Raw genomic sequence first — 14941 nt, 5'->3', positions numbered from 1 at the left:
GACAGAGAAAGACTCTGACTCAAAAAAAAAAAAAAAAAAGAAAGAAAGAAAGAAAGAAAAGAAAACTAATACTGCTATATTGAAACTTACACAAACTTCATTTTCTCCTCTAAGTTTTTTCTTCTCATATATTTCCCAAATGGAATGGATAGATTTAAGATTTTTAAAGTTTTGTAGCTTTTGCTAGATATTGACAAATTGCTCTTCAGAAATACCAACCCACCAGTGATATAGATGGGCTTTCTCTCACACTCTCCTCCAACACTGGCTTTAAAAAAATAGAGAGATGGTTATTTGTGAGTTATTTATGAGTTTTAGTTTGTATTTACTTAATTACTATGAAGCTGTATATATTCCATATGATTCAATTTAATTTGACAGTTTGACAAGGTTTCCCTTTTGTATAAACTTTTAATCTTCCTTGACTACTGCTGGAGTGAAAGCAGAGTATTTATATTAACAACAATTCTTTATATATTTGGGACAATAAATATGTGTTGAATGTTTTTCATTTTGTTGTTTTCCTTTTGATATTTATTATATCATTCTATTAGTGTTATGAACAGATCTATGGTATGATGATGATCTACTTCATGTTCTGATGTAAATGTATCTCTTTTATAGACATAGAAGTCTATTTACTCTAGTACATATATCAGTTTTTTTCTTCTACTTTGAGTAGCTATTTTTAAAATGTCTAACACTACATTTTATATTGTATGGAGGTATGGGTCTAATTTCACTTTTCTCCATATCATGCTTGGGTATCCCAATACTAATTCTTAAGTAGATATTTTCTTCTCTCCATTATTTGTCTTATATTACTAAGTCTAGTTTGTCATATATTAAGTTCTCATAATAGCTTTAACTTATGAAATATCCACACTATGACATATTTATTTGATCTTCATTTTTAAAAAATAGGCTGATATATGATTCTACAATCACTTAAAAAATAAAGTTTTATCTGCTTATATGTCTGGATTTATTTTTACTATCAAGTTGTTCAATTGTTTAAACATCACCAGAAGATTTTAAATAGACATTTAAACTAAATTAAATATTAATTAATATATGAATTCAGGAAGTATTATCATCTTTGTTACACTTAATTTTACCAATCAGAGTTTTTGATATTTTCTAAATGGGAGATATATTTCTCCTTGGCTACTCTCCAGTTATCCTGTTCTATAGAAGGAGTCATAGCTGGAATCCTTGACAAGAGGTTTTCCATGGAAACTCATACACTGTCCTCTGCTTCCATGGACTTTCTCAGAAAAGAGAGGCCTTACATGCCCTCGGGAGCATGAGCTGCCTGTGGTCACAAGATCCTGGTATCACTTACACAGGCAGGGGAGAGAATGGCGCTCGGCAGAACATGTGTCCACCCGCCCAACCCAGTACTTAGTGGCTTTCTTCCAGCAGGAGAATGGACAAGGCATCTAGGAGATGAGAAGAAACTCTGCTTTCAATCGTGGATGGGATCTTAGATGCTGGTGGGAACAGGGCCACTTAGAAATGAGAGCAGGGTGGAAAGTTAGCCTTTTGGAATTTTAGTGGAAGCTCTTATAGACTTAGTCTCTTACCAAACTGGGAATAGAGAATGGAAGTTGCTAAAGAGTAAGAGTCACAAGAAATAAAGAAAAACAATAAAGGATGTGCTAATGGTGGTGATAACATAATGCCGGAGTGCAGGTGTACATTTAAAGTATTAGGAATTAGAACACACTACTAGTATTTGTTCACATGGTAAATTTCAGCATTAAGCAAAGAGGATCAAGATATTTATATATGCATTTATTTAGTTATTTATTTTAGAGACAGCATCTTGCTTTGTCACCCTGGCTGGAGCACGGTGGCACAATCACAGATCACTGAAACCGTGCACTCCTAGGCACAAGGGATCCTCCTGCTTCAGCCTCCTGAGTAGCTGAGGCTACAGGCACATACCGTCACGCCCGGATATATGTATTTTTTAATTTGTAGGTTTTGCTGTGGTCTCCTGGTTTTGCTATGTTGCCCAGGCTATGTGGAGAAGCTTACATGCCAGGAACAGACATAGTTGTGGTGCCTACAGGCAATTCCAACGCAGCCTGGCAAGGACAAGGACCCAAGAGGGGGTTCTGGTTGTACTTCCAGCAGAGTGACTTTCAGTGTGTTGCCTCCACCAGAACTTGTACTTTTTACGTTTTATGAATGTTCGTGAAACAAAAAGTTTTGTTAGAAGGATTTGGCGCCCTATTATTTAAAGGAGGTGATTTGAGGGGGCAGAGGAGCCCTCGAATCATAGAAAAGACAGAGGGACTTCTCCTAGAAGGCACTCTGCTTCCGGGGGAAACTGATTCAGGTTGGCCTCTTGGTTGCTGGAGGCAGGGAGGCCTGGGGGATCCCTGTAGCACACCCCTAATAAACACAGGCAGACCTCGTGCACTTCCCAAAGACAGATTCAGAACCTTTCTTTTCCCACTTCCAATCTTAGCACCTCTCTTTACTTTGTTGAAGAGTCCAACAAGCACATTGAGTATCATACAACACAACGAAGCTAATGTTTATGCTCGTATAATAATGCCTTCCGACCATAACCACACACCTTCCAGGCTGGCATCTTCCAGTTTTGCCCACAGGCAACCTCTTGAATGAAACCGTTACTCACCTGGAGCTGACTGGGTCCGTTTTCTAAATACATTTTGAACTAGTGTTTTGTGTTTCACATATCCTATCAATCATTTTTTAAAACATGCTTTATTTCTATTATTAAAATCAGTAGGCAACAAATGTTATCAGAGACTATTTTTTATCATCTGTACTACTGAAGAACAATATTTTGCTATTTTAATGAATAAGGGTTTTCTTCCGTATGCGTTCTTTTACCTCATGACCCTTTCCTCATAGTCAGCTAGACATTCTGTGTCACTGCCACAGGAAAAAGAAAACGCTCAGGAAGCAGAGGAAATAAGAGTCTATTCTTGGCATTAGAATTTCCAAAGGAAGAGAAAAAACTCAAGCCCAGTGGACTTCGTAGAATACTTGAGGGAAAACAAAAAGCTTTCTGCACACAGCCGGGCACGGTGGCTCATGCCTGTAATCCCAGCATTTTGGGAGGCCGAGGCGGGCAGATCACCTGAGGTCAGGAGTTCGAGACCAGCCTGACCAACATGGAGAAACCCCGTCTCTACTAAAAATACAAAATTAGCCGGGCGTGGTGGCGCATGCCTGTAATCCCAGCTACTCGGGAGGCTGAGGCAGGAGAATCACTTGAACCCGGGAGGCGGAGGTTGTGGTGAGCGGAGATCACGCCACTGCACTCCAGCCTGGGCAACAAGAGCGAAACTCCATCTCCATAAAAACAAAAAACAAAAAACTTCCTGCTCAGCTACTCTTCCAAAGATTACATGAAGTTTTCCCAAACCTGGAGAGAAAGGAAGAAAGTTAGAGAGAAAGCAAAGAATGTGAGGCTCGCGTGGATCCCTGGGAAGGAGGGGCCTGTATTCTGCGCAGCCCAGGGAGGCACAGATGCAGGGGAAGAAACGGCCGGGCGGTGTTTCAGCACGCAGGGCAGAGGCAGCCTTGCAGGGTTGATCCAAGTGCAATGAGGGAGACGGAGAACAAATCCCTGGTACCTGAGGGATTTGCTTGTGTCCATAGTCCACAAAATGAAGGCAGCCTGCTGGAGTGAAGGTCCCTAGAGAGCCCCGTTCAGCTTTTCCTGCTCTTAATGTCTCTAATGTGGCGCAGGAGCAGCAGAATAACGTTTCCTTTTCAAGGCCACCACAGTCCGCTGACAGCAAGCCAGGCCTGAAGAGCCTCAGGGTTGGAAGAAAGGAAAGTGTGACTTTGATAGAACACCCTTGATGGAGCACAGACTGAAGACCGGAAGCGAATGCGGGCCAGGCCGCGGGTGCCAGCACGGCCAGATGAAGATCCGGACCACGCGCCCCTCTCCTCGCCTTCTTAGTCATCCATGGGACAGCAGTGGAGAGAAACGGGAACCTGGATTATTTCCACCGCTTGACAGAATGGAGTCTGAATAGAAATTAAGTTGCCTTGCCCAGCTGAGTTTGTGGACCAGTATTTGTACTTACTGTATTCTTTTCTTATTTTTGAAATACAATATAACTGAAGACATTAGAATTTTGGAAACTCATTACCGTTCCTTGTTCTAGCAAGCACATTTCTTTAAGAAAGAGACTGAGATTTAACTGTGCGTGCGTGTGTGTGTGTGTGTGTGTGTGCGCGCGCGCGCGCGCATTTGGGGGGTGCACTTCAGGGTGGTTCTCTCTATAAATCTTTGTGAAATTGGCTTATGAAGCCGGGCGCGGTGGCTCACACCTGTAATCTCAGCACTTTGGAAGGCTGAGGGGGGCGAATTGCCTGAGCTCAGTAGTTGGAGACCAGCTTGGGCAGCGTGGAAAACCCCATCTCTAAAAACAAAAATACAAAAATTATCCGGGTATGGTGGTGCGCCTGTAGTCCCAGCTACTTGGGCTACTTGTGGGGGCTGAGGCGGGAGAATCGCTTGAGCCCAGGAGATGGAGGCTGCAGCGAGCCGTGTTCACGCCACTGTACTCCTGCGTGACAGACGGAGACCCCATCTCTCAACAAAAAAAGCTTATGAACTATGAATTTATATTAAATAGCTAAACTAAGTACAGCAACTGACTCCTTTAATGTGTAAACTTTACGCCTTCAACACAACACAATAGTCTTTCAGCAACCGCTTGTGGAATGAATAGGAAAATAATGCACTTTAATATCTAGGTCAATGGTTCTCAGATTTCTCCAATGAGGGAGCACCTGGAACCCGCCATCATTTTTGTGCAGCACTGTGAAATGTAGGTATATGGAATTTCATCATATAAATGAAGAGCAGTTATACTAGCAGAAATGTGATCTTCTGTTATGTGTCTGCCTGCCATATAAAACAATAGTCATTTTAATGGTGGATTTATCAATTTCTCCCTTGAGGTCTGTTGAATTTTCCTTTATATATTTCAAGCCTTTTGTTTTTAAAGGCATACAAGGGCCAGGCGCGGTGAGCCTGTAATCCCAGCACTTTGGGAGGCCGAGGCAGGTGGATCCCTTGAGGTCAGCGGTTTGAGACCAGCCTGGCCAACATGGTGAAACTCCATCTCTACCAAAAATACAAAAATTAGCCAGGCATGGTGGCAGGCACCTTTAAATCCCACCTACTCGGGAGGCGGAGGCAGGAGAATCGCTTGAACCCAGGAGGCGGAGGTTGCAGTGAGCCAAGATCGCATCACTGCACTCCAGCCTGGGTGACAAAGTGAGACCCTGTCTCAAAATAAATAAATAAATAGGCCAGGCACATTGGCTCATTCCTGTAATCCCAGCACTTTGGGAGGCCAAGGCGGGCAGATCACTTGAGGTCAGGGGTTCGAGACCAGCCTGGCCACCATGGTAAAACCTCGTCTCTACTAAAAATACAAAAATCAACTGGGTGTGGTGGTGCATGCCTGTAGTCCCAACTACCAGGGAGGCTGAGGCAGGAGAATTGCTTGCATCTGGGAGGTGGAGGTTGCAGTGAGCCAAGATAGTGCCACTGCACTCCCACCTGGGCTACAGAGTGAGATTCCATCTCTAATTAATTAATTAATTAATTTAAAATAAAAGCATACAATATTTGAATTGGTATATCTTTTTGGTGAATTTAACTTTTTATCATTAAGTTGTGGCCCTCTTTATCTGTAGTAATACCTTTTGCCTTAAAGTCGTCCCCCCCACACACACAAATTAATAGAGCTATTTGTTTTCCTTCGGTTTGTATTTGCCTAGTTTACATTTTTCTAACCCTTTACTTTCAACCATTCTGTATAAGTATATCCCCTGTAAACCTCTACGTTTTCTTTTTCCTTTTTTTTTTTTTTTTTTTTAGACGGAGTCTCGCTCTGTCGCCCAGGCTGGAGTACAGTGCTGTGATCTCGGCTCACTTCAACCTCTGCCTCCTAGGTTCAAGCAATTCTCCTGCCTCAGCCTCAGCCTCAGCCTCCTGAGTAGCTGGGATTACAGGCACCCGCGACCACACCTGGCTAATTTTTGTAGTTTTAGTAGAGACGGGGTTTCACCATGTTAGCCAGGCTGGTCTTGAACCCTGACCTCAGGTGATCTGCCCGCCTCAGCCTCTTAAAGTGCTGGGATTACAGGAATGTGTCACGTGCTCAGAAAAATTCTCATTATTTTACTATAGAGTTTGGACCCATTTTTCATTTGTTATTACCACTGATATTCTTTAATTTTTATTTTGAAATAATTATAGATTCAAAAGTTGCAAAGGAATGACTGCCATATTTTAAAATTTTATTTCTGCCATTTTATTTTATACTTTTTATTTGTCCTCCTTCTACATGTCCTTGAAATTAATCGTTTCCATTGCTTATTTACCATAACTATCATATGCCAACTACTACATGTGTTTCTGAATTACACGTTAAAGGGCTAATGACACCGTAATTGTTATTAATTATTTTAGGTGGCTACTATTCTTCCAGGTTCCAAGGAGGCCAAGTTTTCCCCTCTTGGCTTATTTAGGCACTGAGTGTCTCTCAGAACTGTGATACCAGTTTATACACAGTTGCAGACAACAATGAAGTCAAATTAATAGTTCAATGTGCATAGCTTGCCGTGGAGAAGCTCAGCTCTGGAAGAAATGCTTGCATTTCATAACATTATTCAATGTGGCCACTAGAGGGAGGTCACACATAGCTATTCTCAGAATAGTATTCTAAGTTTCTAATTTTTATCAAAGATCTGTCAACAGTACACAAAATTAAGGGAAAAAAACCCAAACCCTTTCTACTCTTAAGAAGACATACAGTGCAGTCTTAAAACAATAGGGGAAATAATTAAGTCAAAGCAGAGATTTTCAAATGGGGAAAATGAAGCAAGACCCAAGTATATGCTGCTGCAAGAAAGGCACTTGAACTATGAAGACACACATAGGTCAAAAGTAAAAAGATAGGCCGGGTGGGGTGGCTCATGCCTGTAATCCCAGCCCTTTAAGAGGCCAAGACAGGAGGATTGCTTGGGGCCAGGGGTTGGAGAGCAGCCTGGGCAACACAGTGAGGCCCCCTGTCTCTACACACACACAAAAAAAGGAATGAACTCTTTTTGGGGAGGGGGGTGTTTCTTTTAAAAATTGTGGTAAAATACACATAATATTAAACTGACCTTTTTTTTTTTTCAATTTTTTTTGAGACAGGGCCTTGCTGTTGTACTCCTGCCCAGGCTGGAGTACAGTGGTGTGATCACAGCTCACTGCAGCCTCAACCTACTGGGCTCAAGCAATACTCCAACCTCAGCCTCTCCGGTAGCTGGGACCACAGGCATGCTCCACTATACCTGGCTAATTTTTATTTATTTATATTTTTTGTAGAGATGGGGTCTTGCTATGTTGCCTAGACTGGTTTTGAACTCTTGCGCTCAACAATCTTCCCGCCTTGGCTTCTCAAAGTGCTGGGATTACAGGGATGAGCAACCATGTCTGGCTGAAATTGACCATTTTAACTTTTTTTTTTTTTTTTGAGAAGGAGTCTCACTCTGTTTCCCAGGTTGGAGTGCAGTGGCATGATCTCGGCTCACTGCAACCTCCGCCTCCCAGGTTCAAGCAATTCTCCAGCCTCAGCCTCCCAAGTAGCTGGGATTGTAGGTGTGTGCCATCATGCCTGTCTAATTTTTGTATTTTCAGTAGAGACAGGGCTTTACTATGTTGGCCAGGCTGATCTCGAATTCCTGACCTCAAGTGATCTGCCCACCTCAGCCCTCCTAAGTGCTGGGATTATAGGCATGAGCCACCGCACCTGGCCCCATTTTAACAATTTTTAAGTGTACATTACAGCAGTGTTAAGTACATTCAGATTGTTGTACAATCCTCAGAACTCTTTTTATCTTGCAAAATTGAAACTCTGTACCCATTAAATAATTCCTTATTCCCCTATCCCTCCACCCCTGACAACCACCATTCCATTTTCTGTCTCCATGAATTTGACTTCTCTAGGTATCTCATATAAGAGGAATTATGCAGTATGTAATTTTGGGGCCTGGCATATTTCACTTAGCCTAATGTCCTTAATGTTCATTCTACATGTTGCAGCATATGTTGGAATTTCCTTCCCTTTTAAGGTTGAATGTAGTATCGTATGTATGTATCGCATTCTGTTTATTCATACATCCATCCATGGACAGTGAGTGTTGCTTCTACCTTTTGGCTGTTGTGAATAATCCTGCCTATGCACGTGGGTGAAAAACATCTCTTTGAGATTTTTTTTTTTTTTTTTGAGGCGGAGTCTCGCTCTGTCACCCAAGCCGGACTGCAGTGGCGCTATCTCTGCTCACTGCAAGCTCCGCCTCCCGGGTTCACGCCATTCTCCTGCCTCAGCCTCCCAAGTAGCTGGGATTACAGGTGCCCGCCACCACGCCCGGCTAATTTTTTGTATTTTCAGTAGAGACGGAGTTTCACCGTGTTAGCCAGGATGGTCTCGATCTCCTGACCTCGTGATCCACCCATCTCGGCCTCCCAAAGTGCTGGGATTACTTGCTTTCTTGTCTTTTCCTTTTTTTTTTTTTCGGAGACGGAGTCTCGCTGTCGCCCAGGCTGGAGTGCAGTGGCGCGATCTCGGCTCACTGCAAGCTCCGCCTCCCGGGTTCACGCCATTCTCCTGCCTCAGCCTCCCGAGTAGCTGGGACTACAGGCGCCCGCCACCACGCCTGGCTAATTTTTAAAATATTTTTAGTAGAGACGGGGTTTCACCGTGTTAGCCAGGATGGTCTCGATCTCCTGATATTGTGATCTGCCTGCCTCGGCCTCCCAAAGTGCTGGGATTACAGGCGTGAGCCACCGCGCCCGGCCGAGATCTTGCTTTCAATTCTTTTGGTTATATACCCAGAAGTGGAATTACTGGATCACATAATTCTATGTTCAATTTTGGAGAAACCCCCATACTGTGTTCCACAGTGGCTGTACCATTACACATTCACCAACAGCACATAAGGATTCCAATTTCTCCACATCTTTACCAACCCGTTATTTTCTATTTTTTGATAGTAGACGTCCTAATGGGTGTCAAATGGTGGTTATATTAGTACTACCTTGTCTAATGTAAAAATTATTTCTAATTGGGATTGCATTCAATTACAAGACTAATTTAAGGAGCATTTGTATTTTTATAATATTCAATATTTCTTTCCAAAGAAAACGGATATCCTTGTTGCTTTTATTCAGAGATGTTTTCTTTTATGGTGCTATTTTAAATAGTATACCTTCTTCTATTTATTTCTCCAAAGGAGTTGTTTGTATACAGAAAGACTTTTTTTTAATACTTGAATTGAGTCATCTTAAAGAAGTCTGACATTATTGTTGCAACAGTTTTTCAATTGATTCCTTTGAGTTTTCCAGTTCAGAAATCAAATCACCTGTAAATAATGACCATTTTTACTTTTTTATAATTTGTGTTCCTTGGTTTTTTCTTTTGTGTAATTGCATCAGCCAATATCCTCAGAATAATTTTAAATAGTAGTGGAGATACTGATAGCCTGTATTTGTCCTCACTTTAGTTGTAATATTTTTAATGTTTCCTCATTAAATGTGATATTAGTTTTTAGCTATACATTGTTTCTTTGTGTGGCCATACCTTTAAAAACTATTGATTTTATTCTCTTTTCTTAACCTTTTTTTAAATTGAGAATGGATTTTACACAATTTTTTTAAACAATTATAAAATTAACCACGAAAAAATGGATGAATTCGACTTCACTGAATTTTTATTTATCAAGTACACTCCGCATCAGTTGGCTGGGACCATTATAACAGAATACCATAGAGTCGGAGACTTAAACACCATATTTATTTTCTCACAGTTCTGGAAGCCAGAAGTCCAAGATCAAAATGTTGGCAGATTTGGTTTCCCCTGAGGCCTCTCTGCTTAACTTGCAGATGGCTGCCTTCCCTCTATTTTCATGGTCTGCCTTCCATGCGTGTCTGGGTTCTAATCTCTTCTTATAAGGGCCCCAATCATATTGGATTAGGGCCCACTCCAACAACCCATTTTAACTTAATTGCCTCCAAAGATAGTCACTTTCTGAGATACTGGGGATTTGGGCTTCAATTGATGGATTTTAGGGGGACACAATTCAGTTCATAATACACCATTCAGAGTGAAAAGGCAAACTACTGTAAACCAGAAATAAAATTTAACTACCCCTCCGCCTCCAACCTCGGGGGCCTTCCTCTTTGGCCAGGGCACTTTTAACCTGAAAGAGTGGTTCAGGCCATGACAAGAAGTGGGGCTTCGACCCCTCCACCATTAACATCAACCTAAAGTCTGATAAGAAACATTTAGTCTGTTTCCTCTAAAGCCTGCTACCTGGAGGCTTTATCTGCATGATAAAACCTAGGTCTCCACAACCCCTTATCATAACCATTCCTTTCTATAGATAATAACTCTTTCAACCAATTGCCAATCAAAATAGGTTTATTTATTTATTGTTATTATTATTTGAGACAGGGGCTGCACTGCAGCCCAGGCTGGAGTGCAGTGGCACTATCTCTGCTCATTGCAGCCCCTGGCTCTCAGTTTAAGCAATTCTCATGCTTCAGCCTCCCGAGTAGCTGGGACCACAGGCGTGTGCCACCAACCCCGCTAATTTTTGTATTTTTAGTAGAGGCAGGGTTTCGCCATGTTGGCTAGGCTGGTCTGGCACTCTTGGCCTCCAGTGATCCACCCGCCTCAGCCTCCCAATGTGCTGGCATTACACGCATGAGCCGCCACCACGAACAGTCACCAATCAGAATATGTTTAAATCTACCTATGACCTGGAAGCCGCTCTCCTCCTTCCAGTTGTCCTGCTCTTCCAGATAGAACTAATATAAACCTTACACGTATTGGTTGATGTATTATGTCTCCCTAAAATGTATAAAAGCGAGTTGTACCTCGACCACCTTTGTACATGTCGCCAGGACCTCCTGTGGCTGTGTCTTGGGTGTGGCCTTAACCATGACAAAATAAACTTTCTAAATTGAGACTTGTCTCAGATACTCTTTGGTTTACACTACAGATGATCAGAAAAGAAAAACACAAGTAACCTAACCTAAAAATAGATCGGGCTTGAACAGAAACATAGGCTTCACAAAAGAGATCACACCCATAGTTAATAAGCATTTGGAAAGGTGTTCACCATCATTACTCACCAGGCAAATGCAGATTATTAGGTTGAAACATACGAAATTGCCGGCCGGCGCGGTGGCTCATGCCTGTAATCCCAGCACCTTGGGAGGCCGAGGTGGGTGGATCACCTGAGGTCAGGAGTTTGAGACCAGCCTGGCCAACATGGTGAAACTCCGTCTCTACTAAAAATACAAATACAAATTTAGCCGGGCATGGTGGCGTGGGCCTGTAGTCTCAGCTACTCGGGAGGCTGAGGCAGAAGAATGGCTTGAACCCGGGAGGTGGAGGTTGTAGTGAGCCGAGATCGAGTCACTGCACTCCAGCCTGGGCAAAAAGAGCGAAACTGCATCTCAAAAATAAATAAAAGAAATAAATAAATAGCCAATAAAGGACAGGCGCAGTGGCTCACGCCTGTAATCCCAGCACTTTGGGAGGCCGAGGCAGGCGGATCACCTGAGGTCAGGTGTTCGCGACCAACCTGGCCAGCATGATGAAACTCTTGTTCCTACTAAAAATACAAAAATCAGTTGGGTGTGGTGGTGGACGCCTGTAGTCGCAGCTACTCGGAAGGCGGAGGCAGGAGAATCACTTGAACCCAGGAGGCGGAGATTGCAGTGAGCCGAGATCGCGCCACTGCACTCCATCCTCTGCGACACAGTGAGACTCTGCCAAAAAAGAAAGAAAAGGGGCGGGGCGCAGTGGCTCACGCCTGTAATCCCAGCACTTTGGGAGGCCGCGGCGGGTGGATCACGAGGTCGGGAGATCGAGACCATCCTGGCTAACACGGTGAAACCCCGTCTCTACTAAAAATACAAAAACAAACAAAAAAAATAGCCAGGCGCGGTGGGGGCGACTGTAGTCCCAGCTACTCGGGAGGCTGAGGCAGGAGAATGTCGTGAACCCGGGAGGCGGAGCTTGCAGTGAGCCGAGATCGCGCCACTGCACTCCAGCTTAGGCGAAAGAGCAAGACACCGTCTCAAAAAAATAAATAAATAAAAAATAAAGAAAGAAAGAAAAAAAGAGAGAAAGAGAGAGAGAGAGAAGGAATTGCCAATAAGCCCCAAAGTGGCCCATTAACAGCAATATCACATGAATCAACCTAAACAAGAACAGTGAGATACCACTACACACTCCAGAATGCTAAAATTAAAACAGACAGAACGCCAAGTGCTGGTAAGAACGCGGAACAACTGGAATTCTCCCACATTGCTGGGAGAAAAATAAAATGGTACTTTGGAAAGCCATTTGGTAGTGTCCACTAAGGCTAAACATGCGCCTACCATCCGCCAAGTCCACTAAGATACAAACGGGACATTCAACCTGAGTAGCAGACAAAGGCGTCATAGGGACATACTAACTAGAACGGCCTCGTGCAGGGACCTGTTTAACTGTTCTCCGCGAGCCGCATAAAGAGGTATGCTGTCAGCGCTCAGTATTTGTTTCCAGGGAGCGGAGACACTAGGACCGCGGTAGAAAGCGTTGCTCAGGCAGCGCCCGCGGCGTAACTCGGTCACCCCTAGCTCTGACCTGCCGAGCGGGGAGTGAAGCGATTTGACATAAAGAATTCAGCATCCTGCAGATTAACTCCTTTCTTGCAGCTTCCTTCCCCTGCCAGGCCCATTTCTGGGGTTCAAAGAACCCCGATATCTCTGCGCGAAGAAGGCCTCGGAGGCGCAGTCCCCCACCAGGCCACCAGTCGCTATGCGCGGGGTGCGTCGGGGTCCCGGCGCCGAGGGCCAGGCGGGGCTGGCGACACCCACGTGCGGTGGAAGTCGGTCCCCTCCGCTCGCGCCTCCTCCCCGCCTCTGCTGCGCTCTTCCCCGGGATTCCGAGGGAGCGTCGCGGGAAGGGGATGCTGAGTGCTCGTCCCGGGGCCGGGGAAAGCCCCCACCGCGCGGCCAGTTCCACCTCGCAGCTCCTCCGGGAACAGTAAAGGGGATTCAGGCTGTGGGTAACGCCACCAGCGCTCTGAACTAGGAGCGGGGGTGGGAGTGCGGGGAGTCGGGAAGGAAACCGGTGCTGGCCAGAGCCGCGGAGCTTTCCAGGCCGAATCCCCGCAAGGGGAGGGCGCGGGGCTCACGCCTGGAATCCTGGCATTTTGGGTGGCCGAGGCGGGAGGATCTCTTGAGCCCAGGAGTTCGAGACTAGCCTGGCCAACATGGCCAGACCCCATCTTTACAAAAAATATTAAAAAATTAGCCGGGCGTGGTGGCGGGCGCCTGTAGTCCCAGCTACTCTGGAGGCTGAGGCAGGAGAATGGCGTGAACCCGGGAGGCGGAGTTTGCAGTGAGCGGAGATCACGCCATTGCACTCCAGCCTGGGCGACAGAGCGAGACTCTGTCTCAATAAATAAATAAGTAATAAAATAAAATAAAATAAATCTTAGTGCCCCCTTCTCAACCTAACCCCCAGTCCGACCCGCAGCACACATCCCGGACACAGAACGCCCGTACTTTCCCAAGGGTCTTCCAAGCCCTGGGTCAGCCTGGACCGTGAGTTCCGGAGCGTCCGCGCCCCCTTCCGCCCTCCCGCACCCGCAGTCCCGCCTCAGGGCCCCGAAGCCGCCCTGGGCGCGCGCGCATCCCCAGGCGACTGGAGCCCCAGCCCCGACGCTTCGTCGCCGCAGTCCAGGAGACCGCAGGAGAAGGGGCTCGTGGGGCGGAGACAGCCTGGCGGGGTCTCTGCAGCCCGGGAGCCTCCTCTGGACTCGCCGAACCCAACTCCCAACCCGCCCTTACCACTGCCCAGAGGTTCGCGCGCTGGGTTTCTGAGCCTCCCACCCTGAAGGACACCGATCTCCCCCGGACGTAACTCAGCAACTGCCTGGTCTGGGCTCCGGACTGCACCGAGCCCGTTACCTGCAGGAGCAAGCGGAGTCCTTTCGGCGCGCGTGGCGCGGGCGCGGTCCTCACCGCGGTGCCGGGAACTGAGTGCTGCGGCCGTCAGAGGCCTCGTCCTCCGGGGCTTCTCCCTGCCTAGGCGCTACACCCAGGCGCCTCCAACTGGGTCCTGGTCGCAGCCTCCGCAAGAGTGCTGCTTCCAGAAGCCCCACCGTGCAGGCCTCAGTGTGAATTGGTTCAGTTCAGCAAACTTTTCTTTTTAAAAATCACCAGGTACTCAGCCATAAAAAGGAACAAAATCTTGACCTTAGCCGCAACATGGATGCAGCTAGAGGCCATGTCCTAAGCCAATTAGCACCAGGAACAGAAAACCAGATCCTGCATGTTCTCACTTGTAAGCCTGAGCTAAAGATTGGGAACCTGTGGACACACAGATGGGAACAATGAGCACTAGGGCTCCAAAAGGGGCAAGCGGGGGAGGGGGCCAACAGCTGAAAAACGACCTATCGGGTACCATGTTCACTATTTGGTTAATGGGTTCAAAAAAAGCCCAAACCTCAGCATCATGCAATATACCCAGGTAACAAACCTGCACATGTATCCCGGAATCTAAAATTAGAAAAAAAAAATCGGCTGGGCGCGGTGGTTCACCCCTGTAATTCCAGCACTTTGGGAGACTGCAAATTGCGAGGTCAGGAGTTCGAGACCAACCTGGTCAACATGGTGAAACCCTGTCTCTACTGAAAATACAAAAAAATTAGCCGGGTGTGGTGGCGGGGGCCTGTAGACCCAGCTACTTGGGAGGCTGAGGCAGGAGAATAGCTTGAATCCTGGAGGTAAAGGTTGCAGTGAGCCGAGATCGTGCCCCTGCAGCCGGGCGACAGAGTGAGACTCTGTAAAAAAAAAAAAAAAAAAAAAAAAAAA

This window comes from Gorilla gorilla, chromosome 3 (genome assembly GCF_029281585.2).
Source record: "Gorilla gorilla gorilla isolate KB3781 chromosome 3, NHGRI_mGorGor1-v2.1_pri, whole genome shotgun sequence".
In the NCBI taxonomy this organism is placed as follows: Eukaryota; Metazoa; Chordata; class Mammalia; order Primates; family Hominidae; genus Gorilla; species Gorilla gorilla.
The sequence above is the reverse complement of the archived record's forward strand: the minus strand, read 5'-3'. Positions refer to the sequence as shown.